Source organism: Mirounga leonina, unplaced genomic scaffold, assembly GCF_011800145.1.
Source record: "Mirounga leonina isolate KUSES-001 unplaced genomic scaffold, KU_Mleo_1.0 Mir_101664, whole genome shotgun sequence".
NCBI lineage: Eukaryota > Metazoa > Chordata > Mammalia > Carnivora > Phocidae > Mirounga > Mirounga leonina.
This window is the reverse complement of record NW_023270175.1, coordinates 24,704,342-24,717,834: the sequence shown is the minus strand read 5'-3', so window position 1 is coordinate 24,717,834 and position 13,493 is coordinate 24,704,342. Positions and strand designations below refer to the sequence as shown.

Sequence of the window (13,493 nt, the reverse complement as noted above, 5' to 3'; positions counted from 1 at the left end):
GGGCTCCCTGCTCAGCGGGGAGTCTGCTTCTCCTTCTGCCTGTGCCCTTCCCCCCCCAGCTCGTGTGTGTGCTCTCTCTCTCTCAAATAAATGAATAAATCTTTTAAAAAATAAGTCTGATAATGGTAAGGGGTTCAATTCACTAGAAATATGTAACAGTTACTGTTTTTATGTGCCTCTTAGCAAATTAAGAATATATAATGGCAATTGGAGAGAAACTTTAGGAGAAATAGAATTACAAACCCATGATCATGGTGGAAGATATTTAATACAGTTTTCTCAGTGACTGATAGAACAAGCAGAAAAAGAATCAGTAAGGAAATTAAATATTATTCATAGCAAATAGGGTCTAATGGAGATGCACAGAGCACCACTAACAATGACTAAGAATGTATATTCTTTGAAGGCGGGAGGAGGGATTGAATAGGAAAATGGGAAAATGCACGGGGGGGGGCTTTTGGGGTGACGGAAATGTTTTCTTTCTTGGAGTAAAGGGTTCTTCCCATTTTCATTTGAACAATTTCCTGTGAGTCATATATCCAAAAATGGGGGGAGACGGCGGGCTGTTTAATTTTTTTAAACTGGCAAAGCTTAGTATTTACGGATGCAAGCTTTGTCAGTGCAACTAAAAAGAAAGGGAAGAGATTGTTATGAAAGTCAGGATAGTGGTGACCTTTGAGAAGGAGGAAGAATATTGTGATTAAGAGGGACCAGGGGCGCCTGGGTGGCTCAGATGGTTAAGCGTCTGCCTTCGGCTCAGGTCATGATCCCAGGGTCCTGGAATCGAGTCCTGCATCGGGCTCCCTGCTCCTTGGGAGCCTGCTTCTCCCTCTGCCTCTCTCTCTCTCTCTCTCTGTCTCTCATGAATAAATAAATAAAATCTTAAAAAAAAAAAAAAAGAGGGACCAGGTGTGGGGTTTCAAGGTGGTTAGCCAAGTGTGTTTCTTTTAGTGGATGGTTCCAGGTTTTCTTTGGGATAAGTCATTGAGTTGAGCATATCTGTGAGGTCCTGATATATATATCTATATATCACAATATCACAATTATATCAGAGTGTGTGTATGTATGGGCTCTTGGGACTTGGGGGTAGCCTTGTCTTTCTGTACCACAGTGAGACAGGTACAGGACGGGCTCGGCCTCTGACGTGTTTACTTCTCCCCGGTGCTCACAACCCACCCGATCCTCACAAGGGAAGTAAATGGCTTCATCATCTCCCTGGAATGGTCCCTCGTCCTTTAAACTGCCTCCCCTCTCTCCTAGGCCCCATCAACTCTCATGCGGTGCATATTTCAGCCTGGGGCACTTTCCTGGCAGACTGGCCTGAGGTAGTCAACCAAATCTTCAAGGACCCTTTGCCAACTCCTCTATCAGAGCCCCACTCCCACTGTGCCTCCTGGCAAAACCAGCCATTGGACGAGAGAGTTTGGGAACTCCTCAAGAAGGAGTATTTCTGGAGATCTCCCAGTGAAGGGTTCTATTTCAGTACCTACATATGAACTTCTTGAATCCCCATATATACCGTGCTATATACTGAGCTATATTATATCATTATATATGGGAAACTGGTGATACATTTAGAAAGGAGATATGAGACATAGATAAATGAAAAATTAGGACTAATTGATTTATTAATCAGCATGGAGAAATTACCACAGATGAAAGTGATAAAGTTGTGGAACAAACAATAGGAGAACTGGATAGTGTTGTAAATGCGGATTATGTGCTTTGAATGGTAATTAGAAAATGCAGATTTATATGAGCTACATTGGTATGGGAAGGCTCCAGGCACCAAGAAAGGGCCTGGCATTAACTCAATGAATATTACAACAGCTCAATGAGATGGTTCTTATTGGCACGTTCATTTAACAGATGAAAAAATTGAGGCACAAAAATCATCTAAAGTTACCCAGCTGATAGGAGGAAGAGCTGGTATATGAATCCAAGCAACAAAGGTCCAGCCCACAAACGTGACCACCAGCCATAATGCATAGTGGATAAGCAGTGTTTGGTAGTGCCTCCCAGACAGGTAGAAACCCAGGCCATTGGCCTGGGATAGAGTGTGAATGGGACAGGAATGATCGGTGACACAAAGATGAAGGAGGCATACATGACTGGAAAAACAGGACCTGTGTGGCATTGGTCATTACATGCCAGGCATTGAAAGGGTCCAGCACGTGTCCATCCACAGAACCAGTCAGACGGACAAGCCTTAGTGACAGATGTCGAAAGGGTTGGCAGATCCTGGGACAGGATTCACATCAACAGCTCCAGTCTTTCTTCCCTTCTCTCTCCCTGTGGATTAACTTCCCAAATCCATCCCTCCCCTGGTTGCTGGACAAAGCCTGCCACAACTCTCCTGCCCTCTAGATCTTGGTGAAATTCTTACCCCCAGCCCCGGCTCTGGAAGAGCTCAACCATAAGCCTACTCTGAGTTTGTAAACCAGCGGCCAGGCCCTAGTGGAAAAGACACCCATCTGGGCCAGTGGCCGTGTCCTTAGCGCTGCCCACCTATCAGGCTGTCTGTTTCTGCTGTCTTCGTTTCCTCACCCATAGTCTGGAACTAATTTTACTTTATTTGGTTTTGCTGTTTCTCCAGAGTTCTATTTGCGGCCTATGAAGCCATCTCTAACAGCTGCAGCTAGCTGAGATAGTCCAAGTATATTAGTCAGGGTTATCCAGACACACAGAACCAACAGGAGATATATATCGAGGTCTAGGTTTAGATAGATAAATATAACAGAAAATGTATTATGAGGAATTTGGTTCACACATTTTTGGAGGCCGAGAAGTCCCACGATCTCCTATCTGCCATCTGGAACCCTCAGGAAAGCTGATGGTGTAAATCAGTCTGAGTTTGAAGGTCTGAGAACCAGGGGAGACATGATATGAATCCCAGTCTAAGGGCAGGAGAAGATGAGATGTTCCACCTCAAGTAGTGAGGCAAGAGAAAAGGGGACAACCCTTCCTTCGTCTGCCTTGTGTTATATTCAGGCCCTCAGTGAGTTTGGATCATGCTCACCCCACGTCTCATTCAGAAACATCCTCGCAGATCCAACCAGAAATAACCTGGAATCTGGGCATCCCATGGCCAGTCAAGTGGACACAGAAAATTAACCATTACAGTGAGTAGGGCAGCATCATAAACTATCGCGTAACACTGTTCACACAATAAAGCCTCACAACTCCTCCCAGACCCTGACGAATAGGGGAAGGATAGTGCTAGCATGAGAGTGTCCTTCCCAGGGGCAGTGCACACTGTGAGTGTGAAGTCCAACTAACGTGACCCAGTGGCTATGGGGTCCACCTGCCACGATAGAGTGTAGGGAGTTGAACATTCAAGGTAGTCAGCTCCCAGGGAGTTGCACCTCCCAGCTTGCAGAACTCACAGATTGAGAGCAGCTGCAAAAATTACTCAGCAGATAGCCTCCTGAAAAGAAGTGGACCTCCAGTCTCACCTTGAATAATCGTGAAACTTCGTGACCTTCGCAGCAGAGATACGGAGTCCCTTTATGTTTCATCCTATAGCAACAAAAGAAATAACTTTTCTTGGGATTGGAGGAGGGAACATGAAATCAGAGAAGGAAAAAGAGAACCGAGTTATGCCTGAGCCTCCAAGAGATGGCAAGATTTCCCCAGAGAGAAAGGGTGGAAAGGATATGAAAATCCTGAAAAGCGTGGTTGGGAGTTGTTTGAATTTATTGCTGGGATGAATCCTGGGAGGCTCCTGTGAGTTACCTTATTGTCAGTTTTTCCCTGGACTTTCCCCAGATTTCTGCAGCCTTAACTGACTTCACCAAAATTCCAGGTGCAAACCTTGGGTCCTTCAGTGTCCAGCCCAGTACTGTCTGATCGCAAAGCCCACATGATTCCCCTGCTTCTCTGCTCTAATGTTTCTTCATGTCCATATCTAACAGCAAAGAAGAACTGACATCGACCTCTAGGGATGGGAGGAGTAAAGCATGGAAGGCTTCCTGGAGGAGGATGCAATTGAACTAGATGGGGATAAACTCTGTTAGCAAGATTTCCAAAGTCTGAGATGACTAAAACCAAAGGAAAAGGCATGTGCAAAGGACTAACTGGGGGAGTTAGGCATTGAGGGATGGACCATAGATGTAGAAAGACAACAATATGAGCAAAGATTTGAATAATTTAGCTGGACCTGGAGATATGGCAGTTTCTACTCATACACCTGAAGAGAGTGGACAGTCTGCCTGTCAATCATCGCAGGCCCTCCAATGATGACGTTTGAGGGCGGGACCATACATAGAAAGGAGGTTAAAGAAGCTCTACCACGTGACCAGGCGCGTTTCCATTAAAATCTGGATTGTACAATGCGGCTTCCGTGGACGGTTCCACTCAGGGATTATGGAAAATGGCAGTTACCTTTTCTGCGATCTCAAAAAATGTAAGTTTAATTTACTTTATTTCATAATTGGCTGTTTGTAAGTGTGATTTCAAGAGAAGCGGATACATGGTGTGTCCTAATGGGCTTTGACAGATGTGTCTCATGGGCTTCTGGATTGATGACAAGTGAAGGCCCGTTAGCGGCCATTGGGCGCGGTGTTGTGCTTTATGTAACGACATGATGAGTCTTTCAGATCATCTTGTTTGTTTAAATGTGGGTCTTGAACCCTCCACCATTCGCGGTCTTCATGTTTTGTGGTGTTTGCAACTTAAAAAAATGAAGAAAAATGGTGCGGTTGGCTGAGCTTGCGTGGGTCCAGGAGAGCGTGACGGCCGTTGGCCGCCAGGGAGCTGATTTTGCTTTTTATTGTAAAGTGTTGTTGGGTGGATATGGTCACTGGGTATTGTTTAAATCTTGGCCTTGGCCATTTTCGTGAAGTATCTTAGTGACAATTTCTGTTCTTTTCGATCTGAAAGAAAGGAAAGTAAGGCCCTGAGGGGCATGTGTGTGATCAGGACAGCCGATGCCTGCCTTTGAAGGCAGTTTTGTCTTTCATTTAACAACATGACTGCTTGTTTAATATCATTTGGTTAAAATTTGGAATGGTCTTCTTTATATGTTGCCTTAAAAGGGGGGTAAATCCTGATAATTCTAACGTGAAAATGAGTAAAAAGCCGCTTGAGCGGCTCAGAGATCGTTTCACTGACCACCGGGAATTTTCATCGTTGAACGCTGCATTTTTATGTGATGTATTTGTGTATTTTATATCATTGTATTCAACCAAAAGTGGTCCGGAAGCTTTTCGTGTGTTTTCCATTAAAAAAAAAAAAGTGTTTACAGTTTTCGAATAAGAAAAATAGCGGTTTGGTTGGCAAGACCTTGTTGCTTTAAGTCGCTGATGGGAATCATGCCCGCGGGGGTCATAGTTCTTGTTTTATTTTATAATATAACGGCGGTGGGGTTCTTTTTTTCCCTATGATATCGCAACATTGCAGTATTTGAGTTTGTTTAATTTTTATTTTGGCTGTGTTTCACAAATGAAAGTATTCTCAGTGCGCACTTTTGGAAATAAATTGTCCGGCCGGACACTTGGAAGTTTTACACTCTGAATATCCCTTAGCCGCTCTTGCTAGCCAAGACTGAGCACTGATTTGGTATTTAATTTTACATGTTTATCTTAATACATTCAATTGAATTTTGATCCTGGCGCTCCTTATATATTTCCTTTAAATGGTTTGGCGTAAATTTCAGTTTACAGGGGAGTAATTTAACGTCTCAGTTAATTGAGTGCTTTAAGTTTATAATATAATTGCATGTTTAACATAATTTATTTTGTTAAATTCTGGTCTTGTTCCCTATTGATAAATTTTCTGAAAAGTAAACGTTTTGAGGGGCGCCTGGCTGGCTCAGTGGGCAGAGCCTGTGACTCTTGATTTCCGGGTTAGGTATACAGATTGCTTAAAAATAAAATCTTAAATAATAATAATAATAAAGGTTTTGAGGTACTTTCGAGTTACAATGCAGTAACTGTAATCAATTGGCTAAGTCCTTGACGTTTTATGACAGCGAATGCTTTTAACTATCCAACGCCAGCCGTTAACAGAGTTTGGGATTTTGTTTTACAGAAGAATTGTGTCTGGTATCACTTTATTCTATTAAATGTTGGTCCAGGCTTTTTCATAAGCTTTGTGTTAAAAATTTTCACGTTATTTTCAATTTACAAACGAGGAAATGATGGTTCTAATTATCTTTATGCTTCTTGCTTTACGACAGTTACTGGCTTCCGGCGGTCCGGTAGCCCAACTTTTCTTTATTTTACTATTAAAACGTTTCTATGTGTAAAAAAAACGAGTCCTGTGTCTTTTATTTCATAGTTCTACTTAAAATAAATAAAATGTTTTGTTTTCAATGTAAAAAATAACAGATATTGACCATTTGACTGAGCGGTTGTTATTTTACGACAGTGAATTCCCGGAAGTGCCTGTCACCGGCCATCCCCGGAAGTCGTTTAGATCCTTCTGGGATTTTATTTCTCGCGATAATTACATGTTGATTATCAACTTTATTTAGTTCAGTTCTGTTCTTAGTCTTTAGTGCGTTTCCTTTGCAAATCGTGGAGCATTTTCAATTTACTTATAAGGAAATTCACCCCCAGAATGGGTGTTCTCTGTTCTCTAGAAGTGAATGGCCCTTGCTGGTCGTCCTGCATACGTTTGAATATTATTTTAGAACTGTAATTGTGCATGTGACATATTGTTATTTCTTTAAATCTTGGCTTACGTGCTCCTTCCCAGGTGTTCTCCCATAGAAAAAATTACTTGTGTAGTTTCTATTTACAAACAAGGGGGATATGCCAGTTTATGTCCTGAGCAGTCTGGTCCAGGACAACTCCAATCCTTCTTGTTTGAGGTCCTGGGCTAGAATGGACTTGGTGCTCTCCCTCCACCCTACCCCACCGCACCCCAATAACAGAGGATGTTGTCCCTGCCTCTTTAGCTACAGGAGCTGACTGTGCCTTAATGCCTCAGTGCTAGCAGATTGGCTTAATAGTCAGTGCCTGCCTATTTACACTCATGCCTCTGTGTGTGACACCTAACAGTGTATTCAGGGGGAGAATTAAATGAAAGGAAAGTTGGTGTTTTGCTCAAAACCCCGAGGACCCTAATCACTGAGAGTAACCTGATACTTGGTATTAAGTAAAACAGTTCCTTCCTTTTGATAATGGTGATAGTTGAGTTTGCCTTATTAGCCTTTTTGCTAATAAGTCATTTCTTGGTATTGCTTTGAATTATATATATTAACTCGTGTAGAAATAATTTAATGGCACATATTGGTGGAACACTGAAGATCTCTAAAGGTACCTTGATTACATTTGACATGTGAAAGATTCATTGCTGGTATTTGGGTTTTACTTTATCTGTCATTGGTACTGACAGGAAAGCAGGTTTCAGGAACTGGGACACTTAACTAGTCTCACCAATCCTGACTTTTGAGACAGAGTCCTAGATCTTGAACAATATCTCAGTGTGGAATGAAGGTGCTTTTATCACATGTCCACTATCCCTAATAGCCTAGGGGCACACTTGCAAATTAGGAGCAGATTCCCCAATCTATATATTACCAGATGTCCAGTTTTTTTCCAGTATTTCCTCCTCAAAGACCTATGTTCAATGTCAGATGGTAGTGACATTATGTAATGTATGAAATTCTTCGTGAAATTGTTCTGAATTAAAGCAGCTCATTTTTAGTTTTAGCAGTTTTTGATCTTACTATGTTACCAATTACTAAGACTAATAATACAACAAGGTTGTATCATGTGCATTTCATGGTCTATTAAGTAGGACACAAAACCCATTTGAATGATTTGTTACCCATGATCTTGCATGGTATATAAGTGTCAGGAATTGGTAACAAAGTGAGAACACCATAACCCATTCCAAAGGTTTGTTACCCACAATTTTGTATGAGTCAATTGCCTTATTACTGAAGAGAAAAAACGGAGTTCTGAGACCCCCACCTTCTAGCAAATAACTGGTGATACCTCTCAACATAATATTTAATAATTCCCCTATGCTGTTTGATTAAAACAGGATGAACTATGGTTCATCTTGAGGGGACAGTCAGGCCTCTAAAGCAGCAATCTTATCTTGTGTTTTGACTCATGCAGTTCCTGTCTTACATTATCTTTCACTCTTTTGGCCTACCTCACACAGGCTGCATGATTGGGTGCTCTGGCCCCACCAACCACTTTCAGAAATTCCTCTGGATAAGGGAAAGAGGAAGTTTGCCCCATCCACTCATCTTATGAGTTTCCAAGTTACCTAATTTTCCTGCAGTGGTGCTAAGCTGACCTCCCACAGGTAAGTCTCTTTGTAGATTTGTATAATCACTCTAACTCCTTCAGGATCTGTGATGGAGAAATCCAGTTCTGGTCAGCTTATAGGCCTGTAATGAGAGGAGAGGACCTAGACCCAGTAGTCAAGACCAGCCATAAGGTAAGTGCAACCTTATATTGTATGAGGCCACAGGTGTTGGGTGGAGAATAGCACCTGCCTCCTGTCTGTTGTATCATTATTTAAGATGTTGTTGAAATGCCTTCCCTGAGTCTCTAAGATTGGAACTTCCCACAATGGCAGGGTCACTCCCTGGGTGCTACTTATTAACTCTGTGGTAGAGACTCTGTGTCTCTGATCGATTTCTTTAATTGGTCCGTGGCATCTTTTCCAATCCTTATTTGTATTCCTCTGTTTACTGTTGGTTGCCACTCTTAGAGACATGTGGACTTTATTAGAATGTCAGATTTCAAACAGACCTGATCTCGATGTTCTCACGTCACAGTTTTGATCTTTTTATCCTTTTGGAAAACTTGTAATACAATGCAGAAGCAGGAGGGACTGGATGGGATTGTCAGAAACAAACTTCAGGAATCCAGAGATTGTGGGAGCACTGCTCAGGTGTTTTTTGTTTTGTTTTGTTTTCAGTACAAATGTAATTTTTTATCATGGATCTGAATTCAGTTAAATCCAGCTCTATCTAGGAAAGGGGAAAAGATGAGTCCTCTACCCCAAGTGGGTGCTAGAGATTTACAATCTGCCAGTCTACCCCTACTATGGGTGGGTGGGAGGCATTTATTTGGCAGCAGTCCTGGAAGCATAGGCTAACAATTCGAGGAATATGTAGGTCAATACTTCCTTAAATATTTGCCCTTAAATATTTGTTAGCTAATTTTTTTTTTTTGGCCTTGTAGATGTTCCTCATTTGCTTTGCAGATGTTGCTGAGACCACCCATTGTGTTTCATTCACAATAAATTTCTAGTATCTGAGTCTGAAAGACCCTTGGCTCTTTCTTACTCTCATCTTTGAGCCTCAGCTTCTACATCTGCACAGTGGGAATCCCACCTTGGTATCAGGGATGTTGTGAAAATCAAGTGTGATAATCTTTACTAAGTGCTCAGCACATAGGAGGTACTGAAGGAATTAAGCCACCGTTTCCAGAAGCCATATATTGGAGCAGAACATTATGGCTTGGTTTAGCCCCTCTCCCTACCTGTCCAGACCCCACTCGCACTTCATTTCTTTATAGACTTTTGCCATAATTTCAGCTTAGTGTTTGTTTCCTTTCACAGGGCCAGCAATATCCTCAGAGAGTATTGGGCATCTCTTTGGAAATGAACCTCTTTAATTCTGCTATGATGCCGGGAGTTTGCCCCACAATGCAGACTTTGCCTTGCTCTGAGCTGCGGTCTTTTGTGACTCACTTGGACATTTTACATTGAAGCTGATGTGGCTCAGCATCAAGTTGGGGCTGCAGGGTGCTTGTTAACTGGCAGTGCCCAAAAGGTCTCCTCTCTTTCCTTCCCTGTATGAAGTTACTTCTTTTCTGGGCACTAGTTAATTTGTTGAAAATCAGGTGAAGGCTTTTGACAGTTGCGCGGGAGAGTGTTAAGTGTAAATATGACTTACTCTAAGGTGCATTCAAAGACCCTTCTGACCTTTAATTTCACAGAGCCCTCTGATTCCTCGGTTGCTTTATTAAGCACTGGTTTAATCCAGAAGGTGGCATCGCAGAGCCTGATGTGTGCTCACCAAAGAACAAAAACCCCCCACATTTCTTTGTGATTAGACACTAAAGTATGTAGCCTTTATACAACATGTTGACGTTTTAAAGGCTTTTTATTTATCTCTATAATTGGTTAAATTACTTTAAAGCTGTGGAAGATAAAAACCCGAGGTCTGAGGTACTTAGCAAAACCTGTACCCAAACCCATGTTCCTTTACCAGGTGACATGATGGGGACCAAGACTGGCTTATTTGCTTGTCAAAAGCAGTTGTACAATTGAACAACTGTGATGCCTCCTTCCCCTTCCACACACACTTGTGCCCACTGCCCCTCAGAATCCTCTTGGGTCGTTTCATTTGGGGAAAGGGCTGGGGAAGGTCTAAATGAATGGTTTATGGGAAAATCTGCTGAGTACTGGTACTTAAAAATAAGCCACTTAAAAATAATTCCAAAAGGGTGACTCTCTATCTGGTGGCATTCTCAAAGCCAGGACTCTCAGGGAAAGAGAAGGTGACCCTCCTCAGAATTTAAGGTGGGATCCGGCTTGGTTCTTTCCCAGGAGTCCATTCCTGGACCAGCCATATCACCTGCCTCAGGAGGCCTGTACTCAGAGCATGTCTCCCTGGCAGCGGGAATGTTAATGTGCTCTAAATTCATGGTGTGAAGTACTCCATGTCAAACTTGGGTCTGCCTTAAGTGTTTTTTTCATTCCTCTGATTTATGTGGGTGATGGAAAGAGGATGGCTATTGAACCCTTTAAGGCAAGGCCTTTGAAATGGAGTGTATTCCTTATTACACTGGTTCCCTGTTACATGTAAACTTTTTGATGGCTGAATCATATTTCATTGTATATGCATACACCACATTTTTGTTATCCATTTGTCTTGCTGATGGGTGCTTAGGTTGCTTCCATGTGTCTTAGCTATTATGAATAATGCTGCAGTGAACACTGGGGTGTGGATATCTCTTTGGGATAGTGGCTTCATTTCCTTTATATAAATATGCAGACATGGGATGGCTGGATCGTATAGTAGTTCTATTTCTAATTGTTGAGCAGCCACCATACTGCTTTCCGTAGTGGCTCTACCAATTTACCTGGGTGAACACATCTTGAACTGAATTCTTGATTGAATCCTGTGGTTGGTTCTCTAGCCACTTCTGATTGTCTGTTCTTTTAAGGAGAAAAGCTAGAGAGGTTAGGGGTTCCAAAGGGGGGAGGGATTCTCTGATCAGGAGAGATGGAATGACTGACTAGATATGGTCCTTCCTTCAGGAGATGGGGAGAGGGCTGGGAAGAATGTCCTTCCCTTTGTAGAGCTGCTCCCAGAGCACGGGGAGGAAGCAGACAGGGGGATATCGTTCCCTGTATTGGACTTTGTGCATTCAGGGTTGTCTTCTGCCTACTTCCCCGTCGCTGGCACTACCTAGGATCAGCATGGCTGGAGGACAAAAGACAACAATGTGCATTGCTGAATGTGAAAAGATGAAATTTTTATGATGGGGTCTGTTCCTTATTTGTCCAGCTTCCCTGAGAATTTGGGACTTTGCTCCTGGGGAAGGCTTTGTTTCTGTCTGTGCGCTGCCTTAGCCTGTGAAAAGTGGCTCAAGGAATGGTGACCCTTCACCCTTCTCTACTGTTCTCTAGAACGGTAATCCGAGGGAGTCTTCTTAGGGGCAGTTGCTGTTGTTTCTGGCGACTACTCGGACGTGGTTGAGTTGACTGCTCAGTCTTTCATATTGATAGTGACCTGTGTTCTCACGGAGAGATTAATGAAGGTGAACTGCTGTTGTTGGCATGTTCTTTAATACACTGGCCAGACACTTCTTCCCTCGACATTCCCATGGCTCAAGTGCCTTGTTAAATTCCTACAGAAAGTGCATACTGGCTGGCAATGGCAGCATCTGGGGCATGGGAAATATTGGGTCCCAGGGAAGAAATTGGCCCTGGCTGGTTGTCAGGCTTCTGTGCTCTGACACAAAGGTATTGAACAGAATAATGTCCACTGTGCACAGCAACTGCATGTTAGGGAGCATCAGGAATCCAGATTTTGTGTCTGGGAATGTGGTTGGAATTCTATCCAAGCACATTTCCATATTAACTTCCTACACTTCTGCTGAGTATACTCTGCACATTGGTGGGAAGACAAGCAGCTCATGGGCGCTGTCAATGAACTGTACGTGAGTTAGGGGACATTTCGATTCTCATGGGCTTGTGCAGATGAACCTGGATGTCCAGGAACCTCCGGGGTCAGGTCTCCAGGCTGGAGGATTGAGCCCTCCTATTTCTTTTGCTGAGGAGAGCTATACCCACAGGCTGCAGGCGTCCCTTCCCTTATTTATCTGCTAGAATGCGTTGCCGCTTGGTAGTCTGACCCCTCTGCCATTTTGGTCCTCTCTTGGGAGGCGATGGCATTGCCTCAAGGGGATCTTGCCTGCACTCTCAAGGAAGAGAGTGTTGCAGACACAACAGTGTTGTAGTGAAGCTACCAGAGGGGTGAGAGGATAAGTGGGAGTTGCAATTTGAGGAGGGGAGGGGTGTTACAGTTTCCCCATTTCAGGTTCTTGATTTCTCTTGATTAGGGAAATCTGGGGTCCAGCAGGGATATGAGTACACTCTGAGGGCATAAGGAGACTCAACAGTGGGGAGGACAAGGGACTCGGTGTGGAAGTTGTGCTGGGCCTTGTGGGCTCAGGGGTGTTCTCCTGCCTTTCTCCATTCTCCCACACTACCTTTGGGGCAGCAGAGCTGGGGGGACAGAAGTCATTGGACATTGATGGATAGGATGTGAGAAACTATGACTGTCTCATCCAGTTGAGACATTCATTCGGACAAGAGAGGGTCATTTTCCATTTTACCAATGAATGATTTTGCCTGCGTGCGCAGGTTATGCTGTCTCATTTTAATTCTGTGTTACTGTAGGCCTATGAACAAAGGCCTCGGGCGGGAGTTAGCCCCTCACCCTGCTGTCTCGTTGCAGGTCACAATGACCTGAGGCCCTTCTGAGGAGGAACTGCTGTTGCTTATGCTGATTTTGTTCCCAGGAGACATTCTTTGTTGGTTCCTGGGCGCTGTCCGTGGTGTTCATGCCCCTCTCTGTTTTGCAGGAGGGTGTAGCTGAGCTTTCTGTTTCAACTCCTTAAGTTGCTCCCCCTTTACGTTGCTCTCAGGCCCTGCAGGGCCCTTGTGGACACATTCCTGGGTTGCACAATTCCCAGAGGCTCATCTAGCTTCTGAAAAAGATGTGCCTACTGTGCAAAGAGCCAAGAACTCACATTTAGAAGTTTTCTGAAGTCAGTGTTCTCAGAAAAGGGAAGGGGGGACGTCCTTGGCCTCCTTTCAACAGGGATCATTTGACTTTTATTTTTTATTTTATTTGCCCTTACGACACGCTACCAGGAGATACCAGGTCTCCTTGGTAACTGCACCCTCCCCCGACTGGTGAGTCCCGAGCACTGGCCAGAGTTAGTGAGGCCGCGCAGAGAACTCCCTCAAGAGCACTTGGTGCCAACAGCACCCAAGGGACGGTT

General features: G+C 43.6%; 1 long non-coding RNA gene across 1 annotated transcript; it reads left to right on the top strand.

Annotated features, from left to right (window-relative positions):
- The first annotated feature begins 919 nt into the window (after positions 1-919).
- LOC118013243 lies at positions 920-13,189 on the top strand. The gene is made up of 3 exons (XR_004679972.1): positions 920-4,405; positions 8,119-8,265; positions 9,532-13,189. It is a non-coding gene; the product is annotated as an uncharacterized LOC118013243 (long non-coding RNA).
- Positions 13,190-13,493: the final 304 nt, after the last annotated feature.